Below are 19,479 nucleotides of genomic sequence, written 5' to 3' on the forward strand. Positions count from 1 at the left end.
TGAACGGCGCTTATACTAGTGTGGACCAGAAAATTGTTAGACAATATTACAGGAACAAAGTAACATACCGTTACAGTTCTCGCACGGGGGGGGGGGGGAGGGAGGGTATTATGAAGTGACAACCATTACCAACCATGCAAAGTCGATGCCACTGAACTGCTGACCGAACTAAGGCTTTCAGCGTTGCTGGCGTGATAGCCACAGAGGAACATCGGTGATTTCTCGTCAGTGTGGCTGGATTCTGTTGATGAACTTCATTTTTCGAGATTCCCCGTAGGTAGAAGTCAAGAGATGTACAGCATGGAGATCGTGGTGGGAATTTAACATCTGCTTTTCGATGTATCCATCTTCCAGGTAGATTTTCATCGAAGTAGGCTCTGACATTTCTGTGGTAGTGAGGCGGAGCGCCATCTTGTTGTCGATGAAATCTTTCATTTCGAAACACCTCTCGGATGGCAGGTAAAATCGATGTTTGCAGCATATGAAGATACACCAGTTACGGTACCTTCAAAGAAGAATGGGCCAATCAAACCGCGCTATGACAGACCACACTACACATTAACACCCGGTAGATTAACTTGTTTGTCCACTTGAACGTGAGGATATTCGGGAGCCCAATACGCGCAGTTGTGGCTGTTTACAGTACAGTTGTTTGAATTGCGCCTCGTCAGAACAGATAACTATCCCTACAGATTATCGGTTCAAATGGCTCTGAGCTCTATTGGACTTAACTTCTGAGGTCATCAGTCCCCTAGAACTTAGAACTACTTCAACCTAACTAACCCAAGGACATCACACACATCCATGCCCGAGGCAGGATCCGAACCTGCGACCGTAGCAGTCATGCGGTTCCAGACTGTAGCACCTAGAACCGCTCGGCCACCCCGGCCGGCTAGAGATGCTTCACCCTCGCGAAGCATGCCTTCAGACCACTCACGGTACTCCATCCTTCGATCCGTGTCGTCCTCGTTAATAGCGTGCAGTGACATTTCCACTTTCCAACCTTCAGAATTCGTCGTACGATTGTTTGGCTTGCCCCACTTTCACGTGCACCCTGCTCCAGATTTTTGAGGCGACCTAGTAAAATGTTGTAACACAGCAGCGCTGGAAGCTGGACTTAATGATGTTTTGGGTCGGCCAGACATGTCGAACAGTACCGCCGGCTTCAAATTTATCCCGAATACGATACATTGTTGTACGTGTTGGTGGCCGAGTTCGTACATATTACGCCATTGCTGTTTTACTTCCATCACGTTTTCAAACTTCCAGTACCGCGGCCTTGCGTTGCTCAAACGACAATTCTACCTCGTTCAATGCCGCACAGTGCACTGTCATCTGCTGGAAAACGCGAGCCAAGATCTATTGAGAAAACAATGGGATACGCTACCGCGGAAAATTGCAACTATGTCATCTTGTTCCAAAGGTGTCAACTATCAAAGAGTGTCTGCATTTTTATGGACACCTCGGTGTTTCAATATGTGTTACAGATTTCTGTAAGTTAGTTTATCTCAAGAAGTGCATTTTGAGTTATCATTGCTCTTGCCGGTGCGGGATATGTAAATCTCCGCGCCACAGAATCTTAACTGGTACTGCTTAAAAAGTGAATATCTCGAGATTTAAATCGCTGCTCGTGTTTCGTTCCTACCGCTATGCTTGTATTCAGTGTTCAGATCTACTGTTGGTTTCAGGAGGTTTTCTGCCTTTTAAAAATCCAGTAGTCTATTGCTAAAAAGCAAATAAAAGGACAAAATTTTTTTGTCTATTCGTTCAAGGTAATTTTTGTTTTGAGCAATGTTCGTACACCGCTAGATTAACTCCCGTTTCTTCAGATACTAAGTTCTGTGAATTCCTCACCCCAGAGACTTTTACCAGGTCCAAGTGCTGAAGTTGCTGCTAAGTTTTTTCCCCTTACATGAACGTCATTTAAAACCTCTGTTTATCCATACATATAATAAAATGTGTGTGTGTGTGTGTGTGTGTGTGTGTGTGTGTGTGTGTGTGTGTTCCACATCCGCTCCAAAACCACAAGACCGATTTCAACCAAACTTGTATACATATCACTTATTATCATGCAACAATTTTTGTTAGTGTATGAACCACCAGTCTAGTATATTTCAGGACCTTTGACGTCATAATGACATGCGTGAAAAATTGCCACATGTTGCTTGACGTTTAAATTTATTACTTCTGTGCTACTACCTCTACTAACAATAAATTTCGCAGATAGTATCCGCATACGCCGCTAAGTACACCTACAAAATTATATAATGGTTCCACACACAGTTCAGGAGGACTGCCGCATTGTGCAGGTGCTTTAAATTTATTACTACTTTGCTGCTAACTCTATTCATCGTAGCTCCTGGACATCTATCAGTACTGTTTATAATTAAGTAAACATTACAGAGAATTTGTCTTTTACACATTTTCTTACTGTACTAATACGTTTGTGCACTATGCATATTTCGTTGTACGATTATTACATAATTTCAAAGGAGTATTCACGAATACATCGAACTGAAATTTTTTCAGCGCTTTTTGTTTTCGTTCCTAACAGAAAATGGACAAAATGAATACACGGGCAATGCCGGGTTTGTCAGCTAGTCTGTTCATAATACACTCCTGGAAATTGAAATAAGAACACCGTGAATTCATTGTCCCAGGAAGGGGAAACTTTATTGACACATTCCTGGGGTCAGATACATCACATGATCACATTGACAGAACCACAGGCACATAGACACAGGCAACAGAGCATGCACAATGTCGGCACTAGTACAGTGTATATCCACCTTTTGCAGCAATGCAGGCTGCTATTCTCCCATGGAGACGATCGTAGAGATGCTGGATGTAGTCCTGTGGAACGGCTTGCCATGCCATTTCCACCTGGCGCCTCAGTTGGACCAGCGTTCGTGCTGGACGTGCAGACCGCGTGAGACGACGCTTCATCCAGTCCCAAACATGCTCAATGGGGGACAGATCCGGAGATCTTGCTGGCCAGGGTAGTGGACTTACACCTTCTAGAGCACGTTGGGTGGCACGGGATACATGCGGACGTGCATTGTCCTGTTGGAACAGCAAGTTCCCTTGCCGGTCTAGGAATGGTAGAACGATGGGTTCGATGACGGTTTGGATGTACCGTGCACTATTCAGTGTCCCCTCGACGATCACCAGTGGTGTGGGGCCAGTGTAGGAGATCGCTCCCCACACCATGATGCCGGGTGTTGGCCCTGTGTGCCTCGGTCGTATGCAGTCCTGATTGTGGCGCTCATCTGCACGGCGCCAAACACGCATACGACCATCATTGGCACCAAGGCAGAAGCGACTCTCATCGCTGAAGACGACACGTCTCCATTCGTCCCTCCATTCACGCCTGTCGCGACACCACTGGAGGCGGGTTGCACGATGTTGGGGCGTGAGCGGAAGACGGCCTAACGGTGTGCGGGACCGTAGCCCAGCTTCATGGAGACGGTTGCGAATGGTCCTCGCCGATACCCCAGGAGCAACAGTGTCCCTAATTTGCTGGGAAGTGGCGGTGCGGTCCCCTACGGCACTGCGTAGGATCCTACGGTCTTGGCGTGCATCCGTGCGTCGCTGCGGTCCGGTCCCAGGTCGACGGGCACGTGCACCTTCCGCCGACCACTGGCGACAACATCGATGTACTGTGGAGACCTCACGCCTCACGTGTTGAGCAATTCGGTGGTACGTCCACCCGGCCTCCCGCATGCCCACTATACGCCCTCGCTCAAAGTCCGTCAACTGCACATACGGTTCACGTCCACGCTGTCGCGGCATGCTACCAGTGTTAAAGACTGCGATGGAGCTCCGTATGCCACGGCAAACTGGCTGACACTGACGGCGGCGGTGCACAAATGCTGCGCAGCTAGCGCCATTCGACGGCCAACACCGCGGTTCCTGGTGTGTCCGCTGTGCCGTGCGTGTGATCATTGCTTGTACAGCCCTCTCGCAGTGTCCGGAGCAAGTATGGTGGGTCTGACACACCGGTGTCAATGTGTTCTTTTTTCCATTTCCAGGAGTGTATGTATCTGGCTAACGATAACTCACTCAACGCCTGACTGCGAGAAGCTGAACAGGTCCTTATACTACAGCGTTAATTAACGACTCATAATAGTCTAAGCTGAAAATGAAATGTCTTTTATTTCCCTACAATGTTGTCAAAAATAAGTGTCCAGTGTCGTTCAGGGAGAGTAAAGTGCACCCATGGTACCCCTATTTCGTAGAAAACGTGGGAACAATGACTGACATGCTTGCAAAGCTCTGGTGTCAAAGCGTTATACAGTACTTGCGATGGTAAGATGCCTCACTTCGTGTCAACTGTCTTGAGTTATTGGAATTTTACGAGCGAAGGATTTGAAACAGTAAATAATGTAATCGGTTGTACACAGCTAATAATTACATCCTTACTGCGTTTCTCCGTCGAAGATGCTTCCTCAGTTTGCTATTAGTTGGGAGTGGTGTATTTCTCAACCTACAGTTAATGCGCACAAGGCTTGAAATGGTTTGGTTTTGTGACGCGGATCGCAAAACTGCAAAAGTGATTGGGAAAGTAAAGCTAAATTTATATGTTGGTTACGACGCAATAAAAAGGCCGACAGTTTTGCGTATTGTGAAGTGTGTGAAAGTGAAACGTTTCCTCGGAAGGAACAACTAGTTTTGATATACTTGTACGGTAGAAACGCAGACGCATGTGCAATGTGCAGCAAGACTGCTAGGGTTGAAACTTTTAACTTCATTTTCATTCCAGGACTCAAATGTGAGCAACAAACTTATGGAGGTGGAAATGAGACTTTGTGCAATTATAGCCGAACACACACACATCCTTCAATGTTACGGAACATTTGTCTGCATTACTGAAGCCAGTGTGTTGAGATCCAGAAAGTGCCAAAAAAGTTACGTGAAGTAGAGCAAGGTCGCTGCTATTGTGAAACATGTTACATGTGGTGAAAGTGAAACGCTTGTAATTTGCATCACAAATGAGGAATCAGCTAATCTCAGTAGTATCTCACATTTGTGCGTTGAGGCTAAAGTTGACCTAGGGCGTGGAAGGATGGGAGATGCATTTTTAGATCTCGTTCCACTAACTGAGGGCAGTGCTGTTAATCTTTACAACAGTTTTTAACGTCAACAATGTACTGTATAAGGAAAATTTAATACACTCATGGAAATGGAAAAAAGAACACATTGACACCGGTGTGTCAGACCCACCATACTTGCTCCGGACACTGCGAGAGGGCTGTACAAGCAATGATCACACGCACGGCACAGCGGACACACCAGGAACCGCGGTGTTGGCCGTCGAATGGCGCTAGCTGCGCAGCATTTGTGCACCGCCGCCGTCAGTGTCAGCCAGTTTGCCGTGGCATACGGAGCTCCATCGCAGTCTTTAACACTGGTAGCATGCCGCGACAGCGTGGACGTGAGCCGTATGTGCAGTTGATGGACTTTGAGCGAGGGCGTATAGTGGGCATGCGGGAGGCCGGGTGAACGTACCGCCGAATTGCTCAACACGTGGGGCGTGAGGTCTCCACAGTACATCGATGGTGTCGCCAGTGGTCGGCGGAAGGTGCTCGTGTCCGTCGACCTGGGACCGGACCGCAGCGACGCACGGATGCACGCCAAGGCCGTAGGATCCTACGCAGTGCCGTAGGGGACCGCACCGCCACTTCCCAACAAATTAGGGACACTGTTGCTCCTGGGGTATCGGCGAGGACCATTCGCAACCGTCCCCATGAAGCTGGGCTATGGTCCCGCACACCGTTAGGCCGTCTTCCGCTCACGCCCCAACATCGTGCAGCCCGCCTCCAGTGGTGTCGCGACAGGCGTGAATGGAGGGACGAATGGAGACGTGTCGTCTTCAGCGATGAGAGTCGCTTCTGCCTTGGTGCCAATGATGGTCGTATGCGTGTTTGGCGCCGTGCAGGTGAGCGCCACAATCAGGACTGCATACGACCGAGGCACACAGGGCCAACACCCGGCATCATGGTGTGGGGAGCGATCTCCTACACTGGCCGTACACCACTGGTGATCGTCGAGGGGACACTGAATAGTGCACGGTACATCCAAACCGTCATCGAACCCATCGTTCTACCATTCCTAGCCCGGCAAGGGAACTTGCTGTTCCAACAGGACAATGCACGTCCGCATGTATCCCGTGCCACCCAACGTGCTCTAGAAGGTGTAAGTCAACTACCCTGGCCAGCAAGATCTCCGGATCTGTCCCCCATTGAGCATGTTTGGGACTGGATGAAGCGTCGTCTCACGCGGTCTGCACGTCCAGCACGAACGCTGGTCCAACTGAGGCGCCAGGTGGAAATGACATGGCAAGCCGTTCCACAGGACTACATCCAGCATCTCTACGATCGTCTCCATGGGAGAATAGCAGCCTGCATTGCTGCGAAAGGTGGATATACACTGTACTAGTGCCGACATTGTGCATGCTCTGTTGCCTGTGTCTATGTGCCTGTGGTTCTGTCAGTGTGATCATGTGATGTATCTGACCCCAGGAATGTGTCAATAAAGTTTCCCCTTCCTGGGACAATGAATTCACGGTGTTCTTATTTCAATTTCCAGGAGTGTAGATTTCGCAGCCGACGGAGCTAGTGTCAGGATGGGCAAACACAACTCCCTACCGGCCCTGTTCATAATGAAATGCATATGCCGTTCTTTCTACCTGTGCTGCTCCTATTCTTGTGCAAAACTGCCAAGGGCTCCGGAAGATGTGGTTGGAGACATATTTACTTAAATTCATACTGGCGCTAAGCACATAAAGTTATACCAAGGTTTTAGCTGCACAAATTGCTACATCCAAGGCAAACGAGGTGGTTGTCCCTTCAGTCCTCTATTGCGGAGAAAATACAGTACAGTGATCCTCAAATTTATGTTCCACTTGAAGGCGGTCAACCTATGTTGCTTAGGGTTTTATATTGAGGCGGTCCAGCAAATTTTGCCCCATTTCTTCTTTGCTCATCCTGTAGTTTAATCACTGGAAGTACTGGATCCGAGAAAAATTGATAGCTTCCATTCAATGGCCCCAGTTGCGGCGTATTTTTCCAAGTATAGTTCAAATGTTCAAATGTGTGTGAAATCTTATGGGACTTAACTGCTACGGTCATCAGTCCCTAAGCTTACACACTACTTAACCTCAATTATCCTAAGGGCAAACACACACACACACAACCAAGACCGAGGGTGGATTCGAACCTCCGCCGGGACCAGCTGCACAGTCCATGACTGCAGCGCCTAGACCGCTCGGCTAATCCCGCGCGGCTACAAGTATAGTGGCTAGCAATTAGATAGTTAATAGCGTCTGCTCCGGAACACTGGAGTTGCAAACAACCCTACTGCTGGCAAGCCACTGAAGTGTACGCAGACTCAAAGCCTGTATTTCCTGTGTTCGCCAAATTTGTTTAGCCCTTGCTAAAGCCTAGTTTACACGACGACATTGGGTTGCGCCACTCGTTGCATGGAATCAGTTGCACGCAAATGGTTTCATATTTGACTGTAGACACAGCGAAACCAGTGTATACTTCAGTTTCGTCGTTTTGTGGGTCTCTGAGTCGTGTCTAAAATGAAAGTTTTGACAGCTGCACGTCGCACGAGATGTGATTGAGTTAGTTTGTTGCCTGGAATCAGTGCACAAGAAAAAAAAATAAGAAACGTGTTTCGATTCATGACTGGATGAAGAAAACGCGTCAGCTCGGTTGCTCAGCAAAAATGGTTCAAATGGCTCTGAGCACTATGGGACTTAACATCTGAGGTCATCAGTCGCCTAGAACTTAGAACTACTGGGACATCACACACATCTATGCCCGAGGCAGGATTTGAACCTGAGGCAGATTTTAACCTGCGACCGTAGCTGTCGAGCGGTTCCAGACTGAAGCGCCTAGAACCGCTCGGCCACAGCGGCCGGCTGTTTGCTCAGTATCCTTGCTGAAATAATTTATAATGGAAGATCCAAAAAGTTCCTTTAATTATCTTAGACTGTCATCAGAACTGTTCACATTTCCTCTAAATAGTTAATTATGCTATAAGGAATAAAGGTACTGCCGGCCGAGGTGGCCGAGCGGTTCTAGGCGCTACTCTGGAACCGCGCGACCGCTACGGTCGCAGGTTCGAATCGTGCCTCGGGCATGGATGTGTGTGATGTCCTTAGGTTAGTTAGGTTTAATTAGTTCTAAGTTCTAGGGGACTAATGACCTTAGGTCCCATAGTGTCCAGAGCCATTTAATCCTTTTTTGAATAAAGGTACTGTAATGCATTAAGCACCATCGCCAGAACTGAAATTATATATCATAATGCGTGCATAACAATCGAGAACACTCGGCATGCTATAAAATACGGTTTTAATTGGTGATGACGCTATTTCATTAACACCAATAATTATTAACATTAACAGTAATAATTAATAACATTAGCGACAATAATTATTCGAAGCAAACCGCATTAAGAAGAGAATGGTTTGCAAACTACTCTCTTGAAGACAGATCTGTACAGTGACAATATTTCAAAATTCTAACATGCACTGCAGCGACGTTTTAAATAGATGAATATTGAATAAAGAATCCAGCTTCTTGAATTTGTATGGCCTTCCCCCCTGTCAACAATATTCCTTAACAAAGAATTGGCCAACTTAACGATGGAATTTTAGTCTTGTAGACGAGAGCATTGCCACAGCTAAAATTACACTTGCTTGTATTTTTCTTAATTCAGTTGTATATTTGCTCCTAACTCAATGAACTTTGCCCTGCAGCTCAGATATTGTCAAACCATCTATGTTATGATCACACATGACAGTCTCAGCGGCGGCAGCAATGTGTTGCTTATTTTTGTAATCAGCATCACTGAAATCCTACGAACACCTATGCAAAGCAAAGATATCCAAAAAGCGAACATTATTCTCCGTTCCCCACTTCATATTTCATTTTGTCTTCACTCTACGAACACACACACACACACACCTCAAAACTCACGCAACTAGTGTTGCCGAAAGTTGGAACACGCCGAAAGCGTTTAGTTTCACCACCGAGTTGCGCAAACGCGCTGCGCGCATGCGCAGTGGCCGGTAGCGCAGTTGCCTGCAATCTAGTGTCATTACATCATATTGCCTTTGTGTGCGTTTTTATTTCATTGTACGAACAACAGTAATAATAATAATAGCATAAAAAACGTACATACAATGCTTCTGAAACCACTGTAGCAGCAATTTTCTTTATTTAGTCCCATTTTTGGATATTCATTATTTATTTATTAACGTAAAGTATTAGTATTGAGAATACGCTGTCTAGTATCTACAGCTATCCTCTGCTTCTTCAAGTTTGTACCTCCTGCTTTCGAGACCTGCATATTATGACAGAACTGCGTGTATTTTGGATCTGGCATTACTAGTTACTGTTCTTCGCTTGTTATTCTTCATTTGCCATTGTTATTGTAAATTCCTGTACTGAGGAAACTAATAGTCACATTTCCTAGTGTTCGTCTGTTACTAAATATTATAAAATAGTACAATCTGTCGTGAATGTCAGCCATAGATATGATACACTGAAGCTTGTTATTAATAATGCGCAGAAAAATGAAAACATACAAGGTTAAAACAATGACTGTTAATCTTTCTGTTAAAGAGAGAATTTGCAGCTTTACAACTTTATTTTTGCGAGACATGCGGGAAAACAATCTGTGCCGAGACGATTTTTACAAACGCATGTGCCTGCATGTGCGAGAACGGGCATAAATGCTTGTTTTGAAAAGAATATAAGTAATTTCTGTTTCAGAATTGGCGATCCAGTATGGAAATCGCGAGACCTTATTGTGTTTAGACGACCTCATTCACACTGAATGTTTCACAGCAAGTACAGTTCTTTATTTCTATAGTTTAACACTTCCTTTGAAAGGAAAACTTGTTGAAGAGTTGGGAATAGATTTGAGTTTGCTGCAACATATCGGAAGGATGTCGGATCGTTTGATAATGGACAAAATACACACACACACTTAACCAGATTGTTTTCCCAGATGCCATCCTCAATGGGAGAGAAGTGCTAGCGAAATAAGTGTTCGAAGTGCTTCACTCAAATGTTCAGAATTTGTGTAGTCCCATGCCTTCATTTCGCAGAAAGACACTCTGAATATTTCAGTTATTCTGATTTATTACTAAAAAATGTTATCAGTAAGTTTCATAGATAAATTTATATTAAATCCTTAATTTTTAACGGTTTCAGGGTATCGAACTATTAGATCTATACGTTTCATCAACTAAGACACTTTGCGGCCTCCGTGAAATGCTGCGCTGAGGCGCTGAGTTCCAACCAGCTGCGGTGTCCGAGCGGTTAAGGAGTTGGACTTGAAATCCAATGGGTTCTACCCGCACAGGTTCGAATCCTGTCCGCAGCGAAAATTTTTACTCGAAATTGTGTAATTATATATGTAGTAGTCGACGATTTCTGACAACCTCATTGTATGTTCTGCCTTAGTATGCCTTGTTGAAATAGATTCCGCATGTACATTGTGCAGGCGAGTCCACGTTGTGAATTAACATTTTCGTGACATTTTCTTCATTAAGAAGTCGAGACAAATTTTACAATTTTGTAACATACATACAATCATCTTACATAGTCTTATTAAATTAAATCAGTTTTAAATCTGTATTTACGCCGCTATTACGCTCGCCGCTACAAATTTCCGGCGAGATGTGTATACTTGTCGGTCAACTGTTGCATATGTTCAAGCCCTAGGAAAATGTTAATAGAACAATATAAGTAACAGATAATCCCCCGGCCCCTTTCACCATTCTAAGAGAACTAATGTTAAAAAATACTGTCGCATAATGAGTTAAACGCTGTGGGATATTAACGAGACTGACAAAACGTCCTACAACATATGCTTTCCTGCGGAAAGGACAGTGCATGAAGTAAGTAATTTCTATTTATTTAGTTGTAGGTAGTGGCCTACACAACCAGATGTAAAGTTAGCAAAACATGTGACAATATTAAGTTAAAGCTACTTCTTTTATAGGACATAAAATGTACTGAATTTTTTGACATAGTACTTGTGAAGGAGGTTAGGAAAGTGGAAGATACTCCTACACCATATTGCTGAGTCTTAGTAAATGTTCATATTCTAGTTCTGTCCTGCCCAATGAAAGAAATATTTCTTTTCTCTATTTAATCAGCGGGATCAGGAGCTATGATTATAAATGAAGATTTTGAGTTCTAATTGATACATCTATTTGATCACTTTCACATGCACAACGTAGTAATATTCCTGATGATAATACGATAATGCTGTCGCTGTCATAAAAAGCACTATCGTCGCTAGGCAATGAAAACCTCGTAACTCCATCTGACAATGAAACCCACGTAACTGCATTACCAAATGTAGAAAATTATGCCACATAGGCTGTTGAAACCTTCCATCTTCGAGTTGAACGGTGTTGCCATCTAGCGGCAATAATGAAAACCTCACATCTCCAGCGGTATGTAGTTTGTGCTGTAAACCTCGCATCTCCGATAATCGCCATTGTTAGTGTGCAGGGCGAACACATACTCCGAGATTTAAACGTTTTTTGACGTGATAGTAACTTTTTTGACTGACAGGCCGAACACTGCTTTATTGCTACAGGTACGTGTTAGTATTTCTAGGTATTTATGTATTGTATTTTAATATACAGAATTAATAATGACCTCGTTAAATACAATGTTGACTTACGAGTTTTTCATCGCGTGTAAAGCAGACTGCACTCGGTACATAGGTTCTAATTTTAGAACTGAACAGAATCCTATACATTCTGCAGTAACTACTTTGTTTTCAGCTATGGGTAAAAAGAGTAAATTCACTCTTCACCTTGTGAAACAAGCCGACAACGGATCATATCGTATAAAATCACCGGAAGAAGATTCTAGTCAGGTTGTTCCTCCTTGCCCTGCACCAAAAGAAAGGGTAGACCTACAAAATGAAGGTAAACCGTAGTTTATATTGTTGTAACTGGAAGTAAGATCCTTGTTTGGAAGTTGAGCTGATTAAATTATTTAAATGTTATTGATGAAGTTATGGTCAACACTACAGTTAGTGCGGAAAAAGAAGCCAATACAGAGTTTGAAAGTCTTTTCGAACACAGCAGCGAGGATGATATCTCCAGTGGCAGTAGTGATGCGTACGATCCAGATAAAAACAAAAATGACCATAGCAGTAACAAGAGCAAGGAAGACGACGATGACGAAGTTGATGTGGGAGTGAAGAGTACTAAGCAGCGCCGTAAAAGGAAAAGCAATCAATCACTTCAAAGTTTGCAGAAAGAAAAACGTATGAGGGGACAGGATTATTTAGGAATGCAAAAAGATGAGTTTGGCAAAAAGAGACTAACAATGAGCAGGAGCAGGAGGGAAATAAAACCACGATGTACTTGTAAACATTCTTCCTTAAATCGGAACAGGAATTGCAAGGATATTACAGAAGAGCAGAGACAGCGAATATTTAATCATTTCTGGCAGGATATGTCTTGGGGTGAAAGAAAAATTTTTGTTAGAAGCCATGTCTACTACGTTCCAGTTAAAAGACGCAGAAATAATTCAGAATCTAATAAATCTCACCGTTCTAACACACTATATTACAATTTTGTAGTAGAAGGACAGAGAAAAACTGTCTGCAAGACTATGTTTCTGAATACTTTGTGCTTAGGCGAATGGAGTGTCAGAACATGGGCATCTAGTGCATGAGGAAGAACGCTTGCAGAAGGGCCTCAAATGCAGGAGAGACCAACGAAAGTTTCAGGTGGACGACAATCAGCATCAGATTTTTTTGCAGAGTTGCCGAAACTGGAATCGCATTACTGCCGTCGTTCTCCCACAAAACTCTACTTGGAACCTAACTGGCAGAGTAAATCAGAACTACATAGGGAATATACACAATTTTGCAAGAAAAGAGGACAAATACCAGCTGCTTACAAACAGTTCTGCGAGGTATTCGATGAAAATAATCTTAACTTATTTTCGTCTAAAAAGGACCAGTGCGATCTTTGTTGTTCTCACCAGACAGGCAATCTCTCAGACAATGAATACTCTTTGCATATGGCCCGAAAAACTGAGGCAAGGGAAGCGAAAAATAGTGATAAATTAGGATCAGCTAGAGTGTTTACAATGGACCTTCAAGCACTTCTCCTTTCTCCCAGACTAAAAGCATCTGCACTGTACTGTAAAAGCAAACTGATGGTCCACAACTTTACCATCTATGATTTAAAAAGTAACGATGGTTATTGTTACCTTTGGCACGAGAGTGAAGGTGGACTAACAGCTTCGGAATTTGCCAGTATACTCGTGCATTTTATAGAAACGTACGTCCAAAATGATTCAGAAGCTATTTTCTATAGCGACGGATGCACGTACCAGAATCGAAACTCAGTCATGAGTAATGCACTGGCTTATCTCGCCAGTCAGAAAGGCATTACAATAGTGCAAAGATTTCTGGAGAAAGGTCACACTCAAATGGAGTGTGATTCTATGCACTCCACAATAGAAAGGAAGTTAAAAAACAGACACATTTATACTCCTGCTGGCTATGTAGAAGTTTGTGCTACCGCAAGACAAAGTCCTAGACCTTATGTTGTCAATTATTTGGACCACACGTTTTTCAAGTCCTATGATAAACTCTCGTTGTATTCATCTATTCGGCCAGGATCCAAAATTGTGGATCCAACAGTGACTGATATCCGGTGTCTCAAGTATGATCCCTCCGGAAAAATGGAGTATAAATTGAAATTCAGCGAGACATGGGAACCGCTTCCAAGAAGGATGTCAAACATACCCAGCTCACTTACAGTGCCCCCTCTCTACAGTTCACCACTAAAGATCAGCGCAGAAAAGTTTATGCATTTGCAACAACTAAAGCTGGTCCTTCCTAAGGGTGTGCATTCATTTTATGTCACACTGCCTCACATTTGTAATGAGAGAACATGTCCGTGCATAAAAAAATGCAGCCGAAATTAAACTGGTTTACAGCCACCTATGACTGTCAGTGTAGCAGCAATATTAACAATAATAAATGTTAATAAACTGCACAAATGTTTACAGTAAGAAAAGGTTAATTACAGCTAACAACATTGTTTCTATGTTTTTTAAACACTGCAATTTATTAACATCTAGATTCCAATATTTTGATCAAAGTGAAATTATTCATTTCACTTTATATCTGTAACAATGTATCGTTACAGACGTTTCATAATACACAAATAATGTAAAATTTAAGTAAGTTTTTTTAAAACAAATTCATTTCAATTCTTAACCGTGCACTCGTTACATGCCTCTTATCTCCATCACTACCAAAAAAATAACTGTGAAAACCTCGTAGCTCCAAAAACCAGCAGACAATTTGAAGTGCATAATAAAGTCTTATGTACCAATGACCGGATCCATATGGTGTAGCAGAAATCACTACATTTAACTAATCAGGTCCTCATGTGATTTCTATAATTAGTTTTTTGTGTCTCCTGTAAAATTTGACCAATTTGAGTTACGAGGTTTTCATTGCCTAGCGACGCTATGAGCAGTTCAGATGCGACCTCCAGGGTAAGTTCCCATTAAATGGTTTTTCGCCCTGACTTCTGATAATCAGTTAATTGCTCGCCAAAGAAGTGGCGAATAATTATCACCACTTGCCACGCGGTTACGGTAGTTAACATTACGGACGGCACACAAAGTTATTTCCACGAAATCTAAACGATCTATGACTGGGTTCAGTCCTCGCAAGTTCACTTCCTATTCGTACCGAAAACATGAGTTTAGTTGCAGTTCGGCTGTGACGTCATCCGAGGCAGCGCGTAAGCCGGCGTTTGACTGACGCGAATCGTACGGTGCCTGGTTGCGAAGTGAAGTCACTGCCTGTCAGGAAGTATTTATACAGGGCGTACATAAAGTCAGGGAACACTTTCAATTAATAACATGAACTAAACATTGTACAGACGTCATACACATCGCATTCTGAAGAGAATCTCTGAAAGTTTTTTTTACGAACATTAGATATGCGAACCATGAGTTACCCGTCAAATACGGTTATCGACTTCTTGCCATACCCGTCCCAGCATGGCATCGCCGAGTGTGGCAGTCACTTCGATCGGGGGGGCCATTTCATGAAGCAGCTGTCCCCTTGTGCAGCACGGCCGATACATCCATGCGGCAGCTCCGTGTTTGCGACTAGCGCCGGCTATCGGCAAATTACCAAACTACGCTGTGGCGGTATACATGAAAATTTCGTGTTTCTCTTCAAAATGGCATATGTATATCTGTACAATGTTTGGTTTTTGTGGAATGAATAATTGAAAGTGTTCCTGGACTTCATGTACACCCTGTAAATGGCGCAGCGGCCGGCTAAGGGAACACCTGCCGCCATCCGCTCTAAGCCCAGGTGGTAGACTCTAATGACCACTTCGTCGTACACATAATATTTTATGACATTGCTGTTTATTCATTTAGAACGTTCGTAAATTTTCTATGAACGTAGTTAAGTAGGTTTCAATCACAGAAAATGTTTTAGCTCGCCTGCATTTAAACTTTGCCGTCTAGAATTTTTTGAACGGAACTGACAGTAGAACATGACCGCTGAACTACAACTTCAAGAGACCTTCTATTGATTGTTTCTTACATCAGTCTTAAAACTTGTTATAGCTCCATTATTTAATGGGTGTAGTCACGTGCTGTAATCAGAACTTTCTAGCATTAACAGAACTGATACTCAATCTACTACAAATAAGAACGTTTTTGTTCCAAATTTAAATTACCCGAAAACTTCTAAAGGTAGCTCAAAGCGGTCAAATACATAAAGTTTTTATATCGAACTGAAGCTTCGCATGAAGCATGGATTTCTAGCTTTATTATGTAGCGTCTTGCATTTTTCTCGAAAACGTGGATTCTGACCAAAATTGTGTTACGTTCCTGTCGAAACTTGTAACAGTTAATTCTGACATATACATGCACGATCTGACCAATTTTTGGCTTTGTAGCTTTATTATTTTTTATTCTTAAAACGATGTACTTAGGAAAGATATTCATCTGATCACACTGAGATTTGACAATTTAAAAATTAATATACTGAAGCATATGTTGTCGAAGTTCGGAAAAGCAGCTTTAATTTTTAATTTCATTCTGAAATTATGGTGCAATACTTGTATGCTACACACACACGTTGTGATGACGTGGCGCTAGCATCAGTGAACTGGAACAAGTGCCGGCAGAATCGCTCGCCACTTAATCTCTCAAATAATACAGCGCATGTTTCGCCACAACAGGCATAAAACGTTCGGCTGTTTTGCTGCGACGTACACAATGAGAAATGCGTTAAAAAATTGTTTTCAATCGTCTGATGACGAAAGAAGCAATGTATGCTATCACATCTTGCGTACGTCAACAAAGTGAACTAGTATTGAAATGTCAAAGAAACAGAACTCATGGATGTCTACCGCCGTGCAGAAAGACCTCTTGTTTTATTAGACCGTCAGTACATTAGTCTCACCGTAGTTTACACATTTTTCTCTTTGAGACCTTACCTATGACGCATCATTTGCTTTGTGGCCAATAACAGCAATTTACAGGGTAAAAACAAAAAAGATATATCCAGAATGAGATTTTCACTCTGCAGCGGAGTGTGCGCTGATATGAAACTTCCGGCAGATTAAAACTGTGTGCCGGACTTTTTTTTTTGTAACCATATATATTTATTTACATATATTAAACAACGATACATTTAAAAAAAGACACTTTATTCTATTAATCTATTATATTCCTAGTGTTGGTTAATATTAGTGCCGTTTTATATGTTTTCGTTTTTATATTTTCCTTTTTCGCTTATTGTTGTTCCTTAAACCCTTTTACATGGCCATTTGTCGTCTTTTTTTTGAGAGGGTAGACATTGCAGGACAGGCATAACAGTTTCTGTATGTGATGCACTTGTGATGCCACAGGCACATTGTGTATTCTGGTTTGATCTCTTCCTCAAGTTACACTGTTAAGTGGGACAGTATGAGGGGAAACGTCACCATGATAGGTGGAGCGGAAGTGGAAGAAACTTTTTTACATACACTACAGAATATACCTAAATTGAAGAAGAGAGAAAATTTTGTCATATTACATAAGAGAAGCAGAAAGGAGAGTGTGAGTAATCAATAGAATTTTATAGGCACAAAGTAAAGGAAATCATTTAAAAAATATGTAATAATAATAATGGGTAGTTGGCACTTTCCATTAAGTAATGCTTGTTTCCTAGTCAGTATAGTACAAATAATGGAAGAAAAGTTAATTTAAAAAAACCGGTAGTACTACTGTGCATACTTTTGACACTGTTTTGGCTGCGAGCATGACAGATGTTTGGTGAGAAGCACTTTGTATCACTGATTTCACTAAGAAGAAACACTTTATACTACTATACTTCACTGTTTGATGCGAGAAGAGAAAGCACTTTATCTTTTGTGTTGCACTTGTTCGCTATCACTGCACACGTTATTCTTGTGGTGAGGTGGCTGGTGGCGGTGCTGAGGGTCACAGGCTGGGAAGGACTCTGGCGATTGCTGTCTGCAGTGGAATCTGCAGGAAGTTTTCGAAGTTCTCGTGGTATCGCCTGTGCTGCTGGGCTGTCTTGTTCTCCTCCCAGAGGTCCATCAGGAAGGCCAGCTTGGTCGGTCTGCCTCCGCGCTACGATGGCGTGCGCCGTCATGGCGAGGATCCAGAGAGTCGCCAGTCGCTTGGGCCGTGGAAATGGGTTGCAGTCTGGGGCGGTGATTGCTTCCACTGTGATGCTTCCCAGCGCCGTTCTGTTGATGTGGGCCACCATCTGCTGGCACGCTTCCCAGATGTTGATGGCATTCCCGCACGTGAATCGGTGCTCGAGGGTGTCGGTCATGCCACATGCGTCAGACTTGTCACTTGCGACGAGTTTTATCTCCGCCAGTCTTTGGTTGGTTGGTACTGTTCTATTAATTATTTTGTACCCTGTCTCCTTCGCATGTTTAGGCAACACGTTTTCCGAGACATTCCCCCATATTTGTTTCCAATTGTATTGCGGGAGTTTGTGTTCAATTTTGTTTTTTGCCGGCTTCCCCCTGAGGGCCCATTATATTCTCTTGGCTGTTCTGTGGTTGGGGTTCGCCACGGTGTCCAGAACGTAACTTTTGTTAGCGTAGTGCTGCCTGACGTGATGCATTCTGAAGGGAATGTGCCTCGTGTCGACCGGCGCTTCTTGTGATGCGGGATTGTATCTTCCAATTATCTTGGCTGTGACGCTGTCAGGGTTTTTGTCCTGGATGGCGAGCGTTCGTTTCAGTAGAAGGGCTGCACATTTGGTCTTTGTATCAACTAGACCTAGTCCCCTTCTTTCGTTGGCAGCGAGCACGTTGCTTGCGCCACTTTGAATATATTCGGACCCAGACTCGAACTCGGGACCTTTGCCTTTCGCGGGCGAGTGCTGTTCCAACTGAGCTACCCATGCACGACTCAAGCCCCGTGCTAACAGCTTTACTTCTGCCAGTACCTCGTCTCCTACCTTCCAAACTTTACAGAAGCTCTCCTGCGAACCTTGCAGAACCAGCACTCCTGAAAGAAAGGATATTGCGAAGACATGGCTTAGCCACAGCCTAAGGGATTTTTTCAGAATGAGATTTTCGCTCTGCAGTGGAGTGTGCGCTGATATGAAACCAGATTAAAACTGTGTGTGAGGACGGGGCGTGAGTCGTGCTTGGGTAGCTCAGTTGGTAGAGCACTTGCCCGCGAAAGGCAAAGGTCCCGAGATCGAGTCTCGGTCCGGCACACAGTTTTAATCTGCCAGTAAGTTTCAAAAAAGATATAATTTTTAAACATTTTCTAGCGTTGTGGAATACTATAAATGTGATTAAGGAAATGGTCTCAAATGGTTATGACTCGGTAGAATGGGTATTCTGGTTTAACAGGTACGTAAGTAATTTTTTTAGTAATGATAGCCTAACCTGTGTAAAATGAAGGCCTTCCCCTCCAGCAGTAGCCTATTTGCTTCTTTTCGCAGAATGTTTCTTGCCAGTAACTGTAGTTTTTCAGGAATAACAAAACAGCCAAATTCAAATATGTCTGTTTTGATCATCTGCTTGGTTTTACGTTTGAATTTCATTTAGAGATTTTTGAAGTACATAAGTCTATACCGTACTTCGTGATATACCAATAGTCAGTTACTTACTTAGTTTCACGTTATATGTATCATTTACACGATAAATCGTAATATGAGGGACGAGTCATTACGTACTGACAAAAGTTTCTTTTGTAACTTTGTCTCCATGGTGATAATTTATAATAGTTTTTTTTAATTAAAGACGGGCAGGTGTTCGTAATTCCTACAAATCACGATATACACATTTACAGTAGCAGACGATCGTCTGCGGACTAGGAGGAGTTGTGAAGTAGAAACATTTTAGTTTGGTTTCAAATTTTACTTTGCTGTCTGTAAGGCATTGTACACGGAAGCGCC

The 19,479-nt window shown here is 43.2% G+C and overlaps 1 non-coding gene across 1 annotated transcript; it reads left to right on the forward strand.

Moving 5' to 3' along the window:
• Positions 1–10,319: 10,319 nt before the first annotated feature.
• Trnas-uga (transfer RNA serine (anticodon UGA)) lies at positions 10,320–10,401 on the forward strand. The gene has a single exon. It is a non-coding gene; the product is annotated as a tRNA-Ser (tRNA).
• The last annotated feature ends 9,078 nt before the right edge of the window (positions 10,402–19,479 follow it).

The sequence above is a fragment of the Schistocerca cancellata genome, chromosome 7, assembly GCF_023864275.1.
Source record: "Schistocerca cancellata isolate TAMUIC-IGC-003103 chromosome 7, iqSchCanc2.1, whole genome shotgun sequence".
Lineage (NCBI taxonomy): Eukaryota > Metazoa > Arthropoda > Insecta > Orthoptera > Acrididae > Schistocerca > Schistocerca cancellata.